General features: G+C 34.2%; 1 protein-coding gene and 1 pseudogene across 5 annotated transcripts in view; both read left to right on the top strand.

The window, feature by feature from the left end:
- The window catches only part of Erbb4 (erb-b2 receptor tyrosine kinase 4), a 1,018,041-nt gene that overhangs the window by 840,000 nt on the left and 162,027 nt on the right, over positions 1 to 16,014 (top strand). The gene's annotated exons all lie outside the window — the stretch shown is intronic.
- On the top strand, positions 578 to 665 carry LOC111758180 (U2 spliceosomal RNA; annotated as a pseudogene).

The raw sequence follows: 16,014 nt of genomic DNA, 5'->3' as shown, positions 1-16,014 counted from the left end.
AAGATAGTGGGAGTATTACAGGACTTCAAATCAAGTTAATAGGAAATAAAAAAAAAGTTACTATAATATGTCTTGCTAATTTTTTTTTATTTTCCCCTTAATTAAAAAAATCATAAAATATAATTTTTTAATGAATAAGGGAGAGATTGAGATAAAAGAGGACATAACAACATAACAATACAGGTCAAAGCTTGACAGTTTCAGCAACCTAGTGCTTCACCACCAAATAACCTGACTTAGTAGTTACCATAGTGTCTTTTTCCTTTAAATATTTGAATATAACTTCGTACACTATAGCATCAAATATATCTGGTCAGTGTAAAACCATTCAAGTGGATGAAAGCATTGTAGGGTATTTAGAACCAGCTAACAGAAAATGAACAATCGTTTCCATATTATCTCTTTGCCTATAACAATTTTTGTTTATACTATCACATATAATAAAATCCAGCAAGATACTTCATGATAAAACCAATGGAGACAGAAGAGCCATAGTTTGGTGGGGCTTCAAAACAAGATAGTAAATCAGCACTAGCTATTATGATGACTTATTTTCTTCAAAATAGCTGTTCATTTCATTGCTTCTCGGCCTTTTGGCTAAGATCAAGTGTAGTATCTGTTCTTATCAGTACAGTGTTTTTAAAAAGAAAAAGCCTTGACTCTACTCAACATCCACAGGGGCCATTACTGTGTATGACACCAGGCACACCTGTAACTTCATGTGACAAACTGTATATAACAGGAGAAATTAAGATAAATTAGAAAACAAGATAAAATATTATAAAATGCAATATCATTTGCTTTGTAGAACAGAATGCTTAACAAATACTGGAATTTAGGGAGATGTGGAAAGAAAAGACGGGAGCTCATTTATTTTTGTTATGTGCTTGGTTTAGATTGGTTTGGGGAGCAGTGAATTCATTGCATTTCACATGTCCTGAGGGAGGACAGATGCGCATTGTACTTTTAAGAACTGTTTGACCTTTGAGAAATTAAACTCTACATTTTCAGTTTATGATCACAATTACCTTTTTGTACATGTATCTTACTTCTACCCTACGTTAAGTATCTTGTTGGGCTAATTTAGAGGCCTGAAGCCCTTCCATTTTCCATTTCCCAGTAGATTGGCTGCAGATGCCTGTTTCCCTTTCTTACCCTAACTACTTCAGCTACGTTCTTAGGACCACACAGTCTATCACTTTATCCTGATGACTTTCTGCTATTTGTCTTGCCAGCACCATCCACACAAAACAGCCACGCTAAAGACTCGTGACTTCTGGTATTAATGAAAGTAATGAAGTAGGCCCATTGTTTTCAACAATCCTATTCCCCCATTAGCACCCCTACATTTTGTTGACCTTCATACTACTTACAGCCTTGTTACCCTGACACAGAGGTCCGTACCTGTAATGCCAGCTACTGGGGTGGCTGGGGCAGGAAAATTATAAATTCAAGGCCAGTCTGGACAACTTGGTGAGACCACCTAAAAATAAAAAAGGGCTGGAAATACAGTGCAGTCACAGAATACCTTTGGGTTCTAAATTTCAGCACTACAAATAAATAAATTAATTAATAAATAGATCTTGTTCTTCATTATGGCTCGCAGTTTCAGTGAGTTCAGTTGGTTACCTAGCAGCTCTAAAGCAGAAATGTAAGAAAATTGCTAACTGCATGGCAGGCAGGAAACAGAGTGAAAAAGAAGGACCTGAAGTCAAGAGCGTACCCTTCTAAGTTGTGCTCCCAGTAATCCATCCCTTCTGACCGGGGGCCACCCCAACCTGAGGCTTTTGCAGAACATTTTAGCTCTAAGTGATAAAAGTTGTTAAGGCTTTGTCTATAGCAGTCATTTCATGGATGGTCGGTACATGCAAGACATTATATTTTATGATACAAAAACTCTTTTGTGTCACACAATTCAACAAAGTAGGTATTTCCATCTTAAAAATGAGGACACTCAGATTCCTTTTTTAAAATCTATATAACTAAAGTTGCACAGTATTTTCTTCCAACCATGTTCATATTGGAATCCAGTTTAGTCAAATACCTGGGGCATTTCATGTCATTAAAAAGGAGTAGCAAGCACTGTGTTAGGTTTAAAGTACAGAGAAATATAAGGCACTCTATGCTTTTGAGGACCACTGAGTCAATGTGTACTACTGGTCTATCCAGTGCTATAACAGAGACATACAAGAATAGGCTGTGGGAGCCCAGAGAACACAGCATTATTGTTCCCAGAGAGTTTGCAGATGCTTTCAATTTAGAATCTAGATCTCATGTAGGAGTGGATGCATGGGATATGGTCTATCTAGGATCCAGGAGTGATGATGGGGTGACACTTTAGGTAACAGCATGGTCATAAGGCAAGAGCTGGCTGACTGTGATCAAATTGTCTGCAAACGTAGATTGGGCGAAGTGACAACATAAAACCAGAAAAATAAGTGAGGAAAAGTATTTAAATTTCATATGCTAAATTAACATGTTCTTCATTCCCTAGCCTACTCCCCTCTTATGGAAGATTAAATGCATGTTTCTAAAGTATAATTAGAAAACTGAAACTAGAGACTTAGCCCTAATTCTGATTAAAAAGGAGAATATTTGGATAATTAAATAATGAGGCTCCAATTGCTCCAAGGATTGCAATTATATCAGGAATGAATCAATATCTTTACTCATATGTCAAGTAGATTCTAAGAGTCTTGCATTTTGGTTCTCAAACTATGATAATAGTGCCCTTAAGTGATCCTTATAAGCAGAGTGTAGTCAGTGACACTCTGTGTTTTCAGATTATATTTGTGAAAAGACTTCTGGCATTTAAGACTATTAGCACTACTGTGGAGAAAATTCCAAAAAGTTCTTCAGCAGCTTCTTGTCCTGCCTCTTGAGGAGAAAGCAAATTTTGGTCAAGTGAACAATCTCCTTCTGAACAATGTTAGTCTAAATTCCTCAGAAGTTGTGTATATTCCTCGCACAAGTCCCTGTTTCAAGAGTTCACTGCATGGATTATATATTCAGCCTATTTTTTCAAACATTTGAATGTGCACAAGACATATGCAGACATTCAAGAAAGGATAATATTAATATCCCACAGTCATAGATCAATAATAGTAAATTATGCTTATTGACTCAATTAACAGTTATTTTAATGGTAACTCATAAATGAATGTAAATCACGATAGAAATTGATCAGATGCTCTTCTCTGATAATTGAATGCAGAAGTCTTGGATAGGTGTATGAATATTTGAACATACCTACTAAACAGTCATCATCTTCATGATGTGCAATTTTCATTTACTGATAAATTTTGAATTCAATTCGAGCAATATTTCTGAATACATGTTTTAGATATTTGACCAGCACAGTTAAAATTTCATCTGGTCATTTTATTATATAAACTCAGTTACCAGTCTTAGGGGATCATCGATAATCAGATTTCTTCTCTGAGAAAGTTGAAGTTGACTAATGTTTCTATGTGGTAATGAATGGAATGAAAAAGGAAAATAAAACTGATGTTATATAATGAGGGTGCCTGTAAGGGCTGAAAATTTGTTTGAAGATGGATCTGGAATGATATAAGAAAATTGTATGTGGATGCTCACTTTCGACATTAGCTAAATTTATGCTTTTATGCTCACTAGTGTCTTGAATTTTCTTTCACATATATTCTAGAAAATTATTATGAGGCTGATAATATTTTTAGCTATGGATGTGGAATTTTAATAGAGAAAGTAAGTTGAGAAGGGAAAGATAGTTGAGAAAAACTTATGAGTTATTTTAGGGAACTGGAATATGTATCTTTTGCTTTGTTACACTTTAAAAATAAGAAAATAAATGACTTGTGAATAATATATTAAAAATTGACCATGGAGAAACTCTTTTGAATTGGTTGAACTTTTTATTGGTTTGAGATCTGACTGAAACAGTCATTGTCCACAATAATTCCAAAGATGAGGTTGTAATTATCAGTGTTCAAATTTTGAACATGTTATTTATTTTATTATTATATTTACTATGTACTGCAAATAGAAAATTTTACTCATATACTTGCCCGTATCTTTTATAATGGAGCTAGTTATTATATTTCTTCATACCTTAGGTGCAGATGAACTACTGCACAAAGGTGTGTGCTGTAGAGGCCAAAACTTAATTTGTGGACAGAAAATCATAAATCTAATTTCTGCCTCAAGTGATTAATTGCTAAATTTAAGTACTTAGAATTTTAGCTCCCAATTCTTGTCTACTGGGCCACCTTGCATAAATTACTTAATCTATCTGTATTAAGTTTTGTCATCTATAAAATTGCAATAAAAATCAGAATAGGGTTGAGACTAAAATGAGCAGCATATACACAAAAAGTATTTAGAGCAATGAATATTTAAATATTGTTTATAATTATTGTAATTATTGCTCCAAATTTGCTTGTCAAGAAAAAGACCATTAAAACTTTTTATTATTCTAATTCCTCAGTTATTCCTGATCGAGTTAGGTTTCTCTCATTTATTCCAAGCATTTAGGTTGGTTGGAATTACTTTCTGTGTTAATTTGATTTTCAAAGTGATAGTAGACCTATCTATCCCAGGAGTCAAAGCCATACAAAAATATGGTGACGTTTCATATGCATATTCTCAACTACTCAATGGTCTCCCTGTCAGCCCTTCACAAGGAGCCATTGTATTTCTTGTACATTCTTTCAATTTCTTTATAAAGTATAAATGGGAAGATATTTTTATTTTCCTTAATGCACTAAAGAAAGCATACTGAAATATAATTCCATATCATCCTATCACGTAATATATTCTGCAGCTTTCCCTATGGTAGTCCATGGGGCATTTTCAGATTCTTTCTAACAGTTGGAGCTCTTTATGCTTTCTGGCTATGCAGCCAACCTGGCTGCTCGACCTTCCTGCTGAACCTCTGTGATCTCCACACTCATACTGTTAAAAGCAGTGGTCCAGTGAAGACACTGTCATTTCTTTTATGAGAAGGTATAGCCATACGATATATTTCCAGAAGAATTGCCAGGTGAATGGTAAAAATATCTATAAATTATGGAGATGCTACCAGATAACCATTCAAACATCTTGGTTCACTTTCTATTTCAACCAGCAATGTGTGCCATCATTTCCTTCTCTGTATCTTGTGGAATAGAAAATGAACTATTAATAAATCTTTACCCCCAGTATCCTGTCAGTATGTGTTTTCCTTGCTGTGAATGAGGCTGTACCAATTGGCTTCTTCCTCTGTAAATGATCTTTTCAGCACCAGTGAATGCTGTTTCTTGAGTTCATTGTTCCTTGTTTCCTAGATTCTATGAAGTTTTATCTGGTAGAGAGATTAGTTTTTATTTCATGAGCTGCCAGTATTTGTGTGTTTGTGTGTGATTTTACTTTTGAGGCCTGTATGATGTTCAAAAATATTTATAATATTTTAAAGAATCAAATCTATAAAATTTCTTTTTACTTCTGAATTTTATTTCCATCTTTAAAAGCATGTTTTTGCAATTTAATTTTGAATTGGTTTGTTATATTTGAAAGTTTCACTCATGATCTGCTACTTTCCTATTTCTACAGGCTGACTAGAGAATGGGAGCTAGGGAGAGTAGTTTGATATGCATTTTTGAGCTTTGGAAAACTACAATAAATATACTATCCAAAATATCTAAAATATATAAAGAACTGAAAAAATTAGGCCCCATGAAAATAAACAACCCAATCAAAAAAAAAAAATAGGCTATTGAAATAGACACCTCTGAGAAGTACAAATGCCCCATAAATACATGAAAAGAATATCCAGCTCCACTGAGCATTAGAGAAATGCAAATTAAACCAGCACTGAGAGTTCATCTTACCCCAGAAAGAATGGTCATCATCAAGAAATCAAATAATAAATAATGCTGTGGTGAAAAAATTCCTCTTATATGACAAAACCAAAGTCCAAATTAAAGAGCAAAATAGAAGATTCCCAAAAGGAAGCATGGAGATAGATCTTTCCTCAGAAGGGAAAGGGCCCCAGAGATGCAAGGAGAGAGAAAACCATGAGGAACGCGATGCACAACGAACTGAGATGGTTCATGTAATGCATGCACCAAATGGCTTACACGTACTAAAAAAATAAAATAAAAAGAAACTTAAATATTCTGAATAAAATGATAACCTCTCAGTATACAAAAAATGTAACTTTGCTTATTTTTCCTCAAAGGCTACTTTTTACTGGCACTACAGCTAAGTGGTGGTTTAATTATGTCTTCTTTCTTTCTTTGGTACGAGACATCAAACTCAAGACCTCGTACTTGCCAGGCAGGCCCTTGGGCCACTGAACTAAATCCCCAGCCGTGTCCTCTTTATTTTACAGTGACTTTTCCTACTTGGTAAGCTTTTGAGGGTAGAATGTGTACCTGAATGATAGACACTTATGCTTTACCTTGTATTAATATATTTTACTTGATTCTCAATATATACATAATATGTACTTGATACTAATATATATACTTGATGCTAATATACATATAACTAATGTATATATCCTTAATTTTTTTCTTAAAAATCTTATTTAAAATACATTAGCAACTTATTCATTTATTAAAGTAGTATCCACAAGGCACTATCAAAATCTGTGATGAGTGTTTAAATTTTAAAACATTGTTACAGTGAAAGACACAGTGCCCTTCACCCCTCTCGGAGCCCTCCACCGCCCTTGGAAGGTATTTATCCTTTCTGAAGCAGTTCTAGAAGTGCTTTCTCATGAGTGTCTTTACAAGGAGTGATCAGAAATGCAGTGAGTACCGCTGCCCACTGTCATCCAGCAGGAAGGCAGGCGTGTAAAACTATCCCACCATGTCCGGGTCCCTTTGATTCTCCCATCCCGCACCCCACAACTTCTGGCTCCTCGCCAAAATCACGGTGACCTTGGAAGGTAAAGGTTTGGAGTTAAATCGTCATTGAGGCAGCCACAGCAGTGCGACTAAAAATCCTCACTAAGGAGGAGAATTCAGGAAGTGGCCAGAACGCGGGCACACACAAGGAGTTATTTTGAGCAAGATTAGTGGCAGTCTGTCTTCTATTGCAGTAAACTTTTAAAACATTTAAATATTCAATACTATTACTCCTTTTATATTGAGACTATTTATAGTTATAAAATGGACTGGTCATTTAGAAAAAGATACTGAGGTTAATATTTAATATTTGAAGGTATTTCTAACATTATTTAAATATGTTTTTTCTAAAGTGAAACCTCAGTTTCTCCTTATTTATGCTCTTGAGTATTAATAAGTTGACTAAAGCTGTTAATTAATTTTATTTAACCATAAATTTGAGAATGTGTGGCCTTGAATCATAGATTTTCATAGAATTGAATGTCATTCTATCCCCATGGGGGCCCTTTCCATTTTTTCTTGATTTTTTTTAAAAGCTTATAGGTTTGGCTTAATAATTAGTCATTGTAAATTTTACAGATACATTATTTTTATATGGGATATAATGGTGAAAATTGGCCCTTCATGAGGAATAGAAATAAGTTGTATGGTCACAAATAAATAAAGCATGGGTAATATCTTTGGGAAGAATGTATACATGGTAGACAGATAGATAGATAGATAGATAGGTACCGATAAATTCCATTAGAAAGAAAGAATTGTTTTATATTATAGTAAATGAGCTCCATTACATAAAATATAAATATACATACACATTAAAAATTTTAATATTTAATATATATTTATTTAAAGTCAGGATTTTTAATACATGGGTACTTTAGCAAGAAATATATTTTAATGTACTCATGTTAATGTATAATTTGAATGTTTATATGCCACAAGCTGGCCAAATGTTTAAAATGCAGTAATACAGAATGCTCATCTCATGTTCAAAATGTTTTGGTCTGTTTTCCAAATCAAACCACACCACACTCCTTTGGAACAACAACAACAACAACAAAAAAAGCATTGAACACAAGTGAAGTTGCTTCATTATACTCTGCAGAAAATTAAACATTGGATTAACAAACATAAATGTGAGTTCTGGGATTTATTGTATGTGCTACTGTCTTGAACATGAGGACAATCCACTTTCATGTGCTTGATGAAACTTTTTTGTTCTGTTTTGCTTTGAATACCAAGGTCTGTGTACTGAGTGACCCCCCAATATCTTTTTGTTTGTTTGTTTTTAAAATAATCTTGCTGAGTTGTTAAATTGTCCAAGCTCTGTTTGAATTTCCGATCCTACAACTTGGCCTCACAGGGTTCTGAGATTGACACATTAATTCTTAAATGTACAAATGATTATTAGCCCAATTAATTACATATCTGGATTCTAAATTATTTTATATATACACTCATGAAATATAAGCAACCACAAAACAATGAAATTTCAAGGAATTATCCTATGTCTGGCAATCAGTGGTTCAGTGAATACTTAGTATGGATTTTACAGAACAAAAGGTATGCTACATCCTGGAGGTGCACCTGAATTAAATATGCAAGCTGTGTGGGTTGAAAAAATATCAGTTTATAATTGGATCTTCCTCGAGGCAGTTCAGACATGCACAGTGGACCTAGCTTTTGCTCTGGCAATTACTTTAAAATTAACGGGGATAGGGGAATATCTAGAGCCCTGTATCTCGTGTCATAATACATTTTTCTTTTCAGTTCTTCTCAAGGAAATACATAGCCAGATGAAAAATAGAAGTTCAAATTGCCTTTTAAATTGTTTTAATTCCACTATTAAAGAAAGGATAAAGAGGCAAAGTCACACCCATAATTTCTTTCTTATTTCTAGTGAACATTTTTTGAATCCAACAAATAGAAAACATGGTTGCTTAGTATAATTCACAAAAAATAATCTCTCTGGCCCTTTTAAAGTTCCTCTGTTCGTCATTTAGATTGCTTATATCAATATGTCATATCTACAGAAAACATTTTTCTAGATTTAATTTCTAGTGTATTTTCCAAATGTAGAAGAGATAAAACATATTCATCTATTACAATGCTTTGTTATAGCCTAAATTTTTATAATACTTGGAAATACTTCATTTCCAAGAACCTAATTCAAGACCCTTCATGTTTATTTAATAAAGTTTATTATGAAGTTGTTTTGCAAAATGTGATGCTACTGACAGTATTTATCTTAAGAACATTTATTATACTAATAAAATCTTTGAAATATAAATAATTTATAAATAGTATTTCAATAGATTCTTGATGTATTTGGTTCTAATTTATACTTATAATATTTTATTCTGAAAATTAAAAAATAGAATTGAAATTAACTTCTTTCAATCTTTCTATCACTCAGTGGTACTACCTGAAAATATTTACTTTATCATAAGAATAAAATGCCAGTGTTTCTTATCTGTATGGACACTGGAAACAGAAAGTTTATGAAAGGAATGTTATTTAGATGTTATGTTATATGCAATTTTATTTTATATTCATACTATGGCTGAATAGTGAATTCTATTATTGGATAGTTTTTCTGAAGCCAAAATTTCAGTTCATAACCAGAAAACCTATGTTTATTTTTAAATGTCATCTCTGTCATGAAAAAACTACTAAATGAAGTATTCAAATATTTCCATCACAGTTGGAAAAGAAATACATTAAACATTCGAATTATTTTAATGTTAAAAAGTGAAATAATTTGGTACTGATATTGAAGATATTCTCAAGTATATTGCTCCTTTAATCACACTTTACATTTAATTGCATGCTTTTTGCTTAAAAATCAGTGAAATTGCTTCAGAACTTCCAAATACTTGCTTTCTCTATGCTATACTTTAAAAAATTGACGTAAATTTTAGGTTATAATGTTCCAGTACGTGTTTTAACACTTCAGTGAATTTTAATTTATATAAATTTTCATTAAAAATATAAAAATGTGAAAAATTTATTTTTCAAGAGTGGGTTTTGCATGCCACTTGAAGATTTGATGAAGAACTGCTCTGAATATATGAATTATTTTACATTTAATCTGGGAAACCTATGTAATTATGTTATCATAAATAATTCCCTGGTGACTTTGATGAAACAGACTCAAGCAAAAGAATTCTTAAAAGTGGAAGTGCTATACGAATGTTTTCTAATACTTCAGTTTTCATGTTTTAAATCTCAACTCAATCTTATACTTAATTATCTGTTAGTTATTGCATTCAATTTAACCTGGTGACACTTTAAGAAGGACTCCTGTCCATCTTAAAGGACAGACCTAGATTGTAGACAACAGACGCTTAAGATAAGTTGAAATTTGCACAGGGATTTCAGAAATCCTGTAATTCATAACACTGTAGAAGAATATGGTAGAAAAGACTAGTCAAGTCATCTCAGAATCTGTTATTTCCCCATTTGTGGGGTTATGATAACATTATAGGACCACAAAGAATGTTTCCACACCTAACTTTGGAGTGCTTCCTTACTGGGCGTATAATGTGCCAAGACGCTGTTGGCCATGATGGAATCATTCAATGTTATGGTTTCTTTTGGCCTTTTTAGAATTGCTCTCCAGAAGAGTCAGTGTCTATTGAATACTTGAACCTACTTGCTGTTTCTAGAATTGTGTATCACCGTTGATAAAGAGCAACTGTCAGGAGTTAAGTATAAGCAAAGCAATGGGCCAAAATGGCCACTGTCGGCATGAAACTTGATGGAATTAAAAAAATCATAACTACAAGAATGAGGTGGACAAGGCATAAACTACAATCAGTTATGGAAATATGGGGAAAAGAGAGTGCACAGATAAAATCTTTTGCTCACAGCGGAGACAAATCATTTCCCTTGCAGAGAAGGATGGTAAAAAGCAGGTAGTACTACTTGGAAGAGCAGGAAATGCTTTTATCCTCTCTATCGATCTTCATCATGCTTAAGCCAAACTACTCAAGATTCTCTGCTATTTACTGGAGGGTAACAATCCTTTCCAGTCCCACAGAATGCAGCAGCTGTGGTTAGATTCCATTATATCACTTGCGGACAGCAGCTTCCCAGCCAAACTCTTGGTTTGTAGATCTTTTCCCTGTTGATTTTCACTTGGCTCAGAATAAAAGTCTACGTATGAGCTTGTCATGTAAGCTCGTCCAGGGTCCAGTGCTAATCTGCCTTCCCACCTCCATTCCTAACTACATCCCATCGGGAACCATGCGCTCCAAGGAAGTTCATCCACAGTATTTCCCTGGCATGCCACACTCTCACACTTCTCACTTTTAGAGGGAAAGGATATTAACTGCAAGTCTTTGGTAGAAGCTCTCATATGTCAAATGAAGCTGTTGTTTACACAAGAAGAGATTTTATGGTCCCATTATACATCTTGGCAACCTGAAGTTTGACAGTGAGAAGGACTTGCTTTGTGCAGCGCACCAAGAAGGAACAGGGCAGACACAAATGTGTTTTGTAAATAGTTCATGAAATACTTTTCACAGCTTCCCTCCTCATGTACTATCCTGCTTTTTCTCTTTGCTTGTCATGATCTTCCTACATACAAATGGATGCTTTTGTTGGTTACAAATGTCCAAACTTAACAATAATTTCCCTGTTTTCCTGAATTCACTATTTTCAGTTAAAAGATCATTTTTCTCTATAATGAATAATTATAGTAAAATTATAAATATTTATTAAAAATTTTAATACTCATAGCCCTTTCCGCCAGATTTGGAAGACATCTCAAGTATTGGCCACTTAAGAGTAAAAATATGTCTTTAATTTCAGGAGTTTCTGAAGTGGTCGGAGTAATGCAGTCACAATCACAAATGAATTAATGGCTTAAAGAACAGCTACTCTCTGTACACATTTAAAAATGCAGCACAGGGCCTGAGATTTAGCTCAGAGGCGTAAGCACCTACCTGACGAGCGTGAGGTCCTAAGTTCGATCTTAGGTAACAACAACAAAAAAAAATGCAATGTAATTATTAGTTACATGATATATAACAACATAGGTACTAATAAAGTCTTACACTACTTGAAGTTGATGATGTTGACTATCGTGGCCACGAATTAATCTTTGCTAGGTCAGGCATTAAAGAACTCCAAACCACCATTTCATGTCAAAAGGATTGGTTAATTTTCAATGACTATATTGAGTTATGTCAGAATTAGACACCTGCCTGCTTAGATCCTTTGTGAAGCAGTCCCTTCTCCATTGCTTCTTTCTCTCCAGGCACAGTGTGTGTCTGTCCACACATCCCTTTGACTCATACTCTCCTGAAGTAAAGACATTAGCATTAGGAATCTTCCCTGACGCAATGTATTTTTCCTTCAGGGTCTATTGTGACTGATTTTGCCTTGAGTGGGTGGTGACATTATTTATGGCCACTATATTAAAAACATAAAAGAATAATTAACAGTAGCACAGGTTTATGCTCACCATAATAACCTCTAACCTCTAATCAGATATCTTTGACACCAGGATCAGTGACTATGGAAAGAACATGAACATGAATGTTTAATAAGAGAACATGCATATAAATCAAGGTTTCAAATTTACTCTATCTGGTGATAATAATTAAGTTCATTATAAAAGTAGAACAGATAAGAAAGAAATGAATGATAGGACAAATGAGTCCTATATGTGAGTTTTTCTGTATGAACATGAGACTAATCCATGAAAAATGACATAATTAAAGGCACTTTTCTTTCATCTTGTGAAAGTCATAAATAATACACTTCTAGATTCTGAATTACCAGAAGCATATCTGACAAAGTTTTTAAGTGTAGAAGGAGACATTTTAAAATTTTATTTCTTTGTTTGTTTTTTATTTTCTTATCATTAATGTGCATGCCACTATTTAAACAACATCATTCTTGCAGATTAGAAACTGAATAGATGTCTTCTATTGAAGAAGAGCAGTGTCTGGTAAAACAGTATCATTGCATACTAATTCCCTCAGTTCTACAAAATACCAAATAAAATACTAGTTCATTAAATCAGAGGTTACCTATGTAATTAGATCCCGATCTAAATCAAATTTAATTTTGAAAATTATGAATTAAACATTCCTACCATCAATTTTTCCTTTTATAGCTACCCTCTCCCATCAAGTTCCCTGATCCTAACAGTGGTTCTCTCCCCAAGTCTTGCCTGTGAGCACATGAAGCTCCTTCAAAGATACAAACCATAACAAATAGTTCCCAAGGAGATAACAGAGAAAAAACCTTGGCTGTGCATGTTCTGAGAACTGGATTCAAATTCCTCTTTAGTTACCTATGACCTTTAGAATCTTGGAAACTGGTTTTCCTTTTAAATGTGTCTCCTGGACAAAACTGTTCCAGGTGAAAAGCGTGTTGCACAATTCAACAAAAAGGACAAGTGGTTATTATCATTTGAAGAAGTTTCTTCATATATGGCTTTAAAAAAACTACAACTAAGTTTTCTACATGCCACAAAACTGTAGAGTACACTAAATACGATTATGTAGTAAGTTAAATAATTTCTCTGGAAGTTGATTTTTCAAGAAAAAAAAAAAGAAAGCTACAGACATTATTCAGATGTTAGACGTTAGGACTTTCTCCCTAGTGGTAGAATCTGCAGGCTGGAGTGATCTATTCTGGTTCTAGTATGTTCATGTTTTCCTTTTTAATAGGACATTGAGCACCCTCTTCAGAGGAGCCATGCTGTAGCTTGCTGAGAGTGTCCCCCTGCGTTAATCCTAAAGTGTTGTTTATGGACACTTTTGTGTTTATCTTTCAGTAGAATTGGTAAGATTAATCAGCAGGCTATAAAGCATCTCTACCTGAACTACAAGAATTCACTACATTCTCTGGATTGTCATTATCTACTTTAACCTCTGTTGGTCTTCTATGTTACTGTGGTTACTCTGTGATAAATAATAAGTTTGCATGCTATTTAAAGTCCGTTTTTCAACTCCAGAAGCTATCGACCACCTCCCCAACTTTTCTTGATTAGTATATGTTGAAGATAGGAAGAGCCATGTCTAAGTTTCCAACTAAGTTAGCTGGAAAAACGCAGACTAGACAATCTTTTCTTTTCTCTTTGTTTTCCAGTTTTCCTGTCTTGCATTGTTAATGTCCCTACTAAAATTTAAAAGACCAGAGAGACCACCTACCATACAGATGCTGTTTCTTCTAGACCACCAGCCATAACTCTATTAACAATTCCATTACCTTTACACATAATGGTTCATAGAATTCAATAATCTGTAACATTACAAATGTCTACTAGGCATTGCCATAAACTCATTGCATATAGTATGACATGTAGCTTTTTTATACATATATTTTTAAATGAATTAAAAGTATCTGCATCATTTACATTACAATATTCTAGTAAATCCAACTGAGAAAAATTTGGATAGCAGTATCAGCTTTAAAAAATATATAAACGAGGCAATGATTCTCGCTTTCATTTTGCAAATTAGTTCTTGTCTGCAGTATTGAGAGGACAATAACTATGAAAGTTCCTCCCCTCCTGGCAGGAAAGTATACTAAGATTGTATTAGTTAACCTGTGGCTGCTGTAACAAATTAGGATAAACTCGGTGGCTTAAAACAACATAAATGTACTACATCACAGTTCTGTAGGACAGACATCTAAAATCAAGGGAAGACACATTCCCTCCAGAGAAGTTCTGGAGTTGGGAAAATTCTGTATCTTCCATCCTCTAGCTTCCAGCAGCCACTGACAGTCCTTAGTTTGAATTCCTTAGTGGCTGAATTGCTGCAATCCTGGGAGCTTCCTCTATTATTGTCTGTATCGGTATGTAATTTACCTCTGCCTTTCTTACAAGGATTGCGAAGGGTTTTAGGATCTATATTGATAGTTGATGTGATCTCTTATTGTTAAAATCCTGAATCTAGTCTCATCTACACAGACTCCTTTTCCAAGTAATGGAATATTGACAGGTTCCTGGGATTAGGGTGTGTGTCTATTTTGAGAGGCATAATCCACTCAGGGTAAAATGAGTGGTGGGAAACCTCTGCCATGGGCAGGAGGAGATGAGTAAAGGTAGAATCCCAGGCTTGCCAAGGCATCAATGGTCTCATCTGTCATTTTGTAAATAAGTGTTACTTAAATTCAATGATCAGTGTAAAATGACTGCGTTAGGAGAATCCCAGTGAGAAACCCAACTAAGTTGGAGAAAATGAAGAGTTAAGCCAAGGAGTTTATAAAGGTGTGTTCGGGGCTAAGAGACACCATGAGATCTGTTGAAGTCCTCCAAGATTAGTGACAGTACAGCAAGACCCAAAGGTCAAGGGAAAGATTTTCCTGAATATAGCAGCTGTGGTCTTTCATAGACGGTTATGGAAAGCGAGGGGTTAGCGGAACAAATACCAACCTCACTCCTTTCCACCTTCAGTCTCCTGCTTTCTATCTCTCCTCTCTTCTGTCTTCAGTCTGATACTTTTCATTAGCTGAACCAAAAAGAAGCTGGTAGACAAAGCAGCCAGATTTTGCTTTCCATTTTGGTCAGTGTCTCTAGGTACATAACTGTGTAGAGGAGGGTAGAGAAAGAGGTGACAACAGGTAAAAAAAACCATGGGCCAATCTCTCAGCTCGTCAGTGTCCTGGATGGTGCATAATCTGAACTACTTTATCCCAAATGTGTTGCAATTTTCACTGTATACAATTTAATTTGATAAAGGTTTCTTGGGTACATAGAACATTAGTGTTAAGGCTTTCTACATAGCCATCTAAGAAATGCCATGGATATTTTTGTATGTATAGAATATCAGACTAGAGTTAATTTTAAAGACCGGTCTTTTTAGGGTAGCAATATAAACCTGAACTTTATTATTATTAGGAGTCACAATGAAAATACATGGAAGGATTTATATATGAGCTACACTGCAATAAGCAATTAATAGAAATTGGAAAATTATTAGGCATAGTCAAATGATAAATATTAGAAATGAAAATGCCAAAAATTCACCCAAGATTTTAGAAACAGGTTAGAAAATGTTTCTGCTTCTTACAAAGTTGGTAAAATATAGGAAGCAAGTTTATATGGAGATATTCACTTTGTATTTTATATTAATTATCCAGTATCTATGTCAAGATAATCAGAAAGTATGTGAAATTGGAG

The sequence above is a fragment of the Cavia porcellus genome, unplaced genomic scaffold (assembly GCF_034190915.1).
Source record: "Cavia porcellus strain 051 isolate PalLab524CR breed Dunkin Hartley unplaced genomic scaffold, mCavPor4.1 scaffold_26, whole genome shotgun sequence".
Taxonomy (NCBI): Eukaryota; Metazoa; Chordata; class Mammalia; order Rodentia; family Caviidae; genus Cavia; species Cavia porcellus.
Note: the sequence above shows the minus strand (reverse complement) of the source record. Positions and strands in the feature narration are given on the sequence as shown.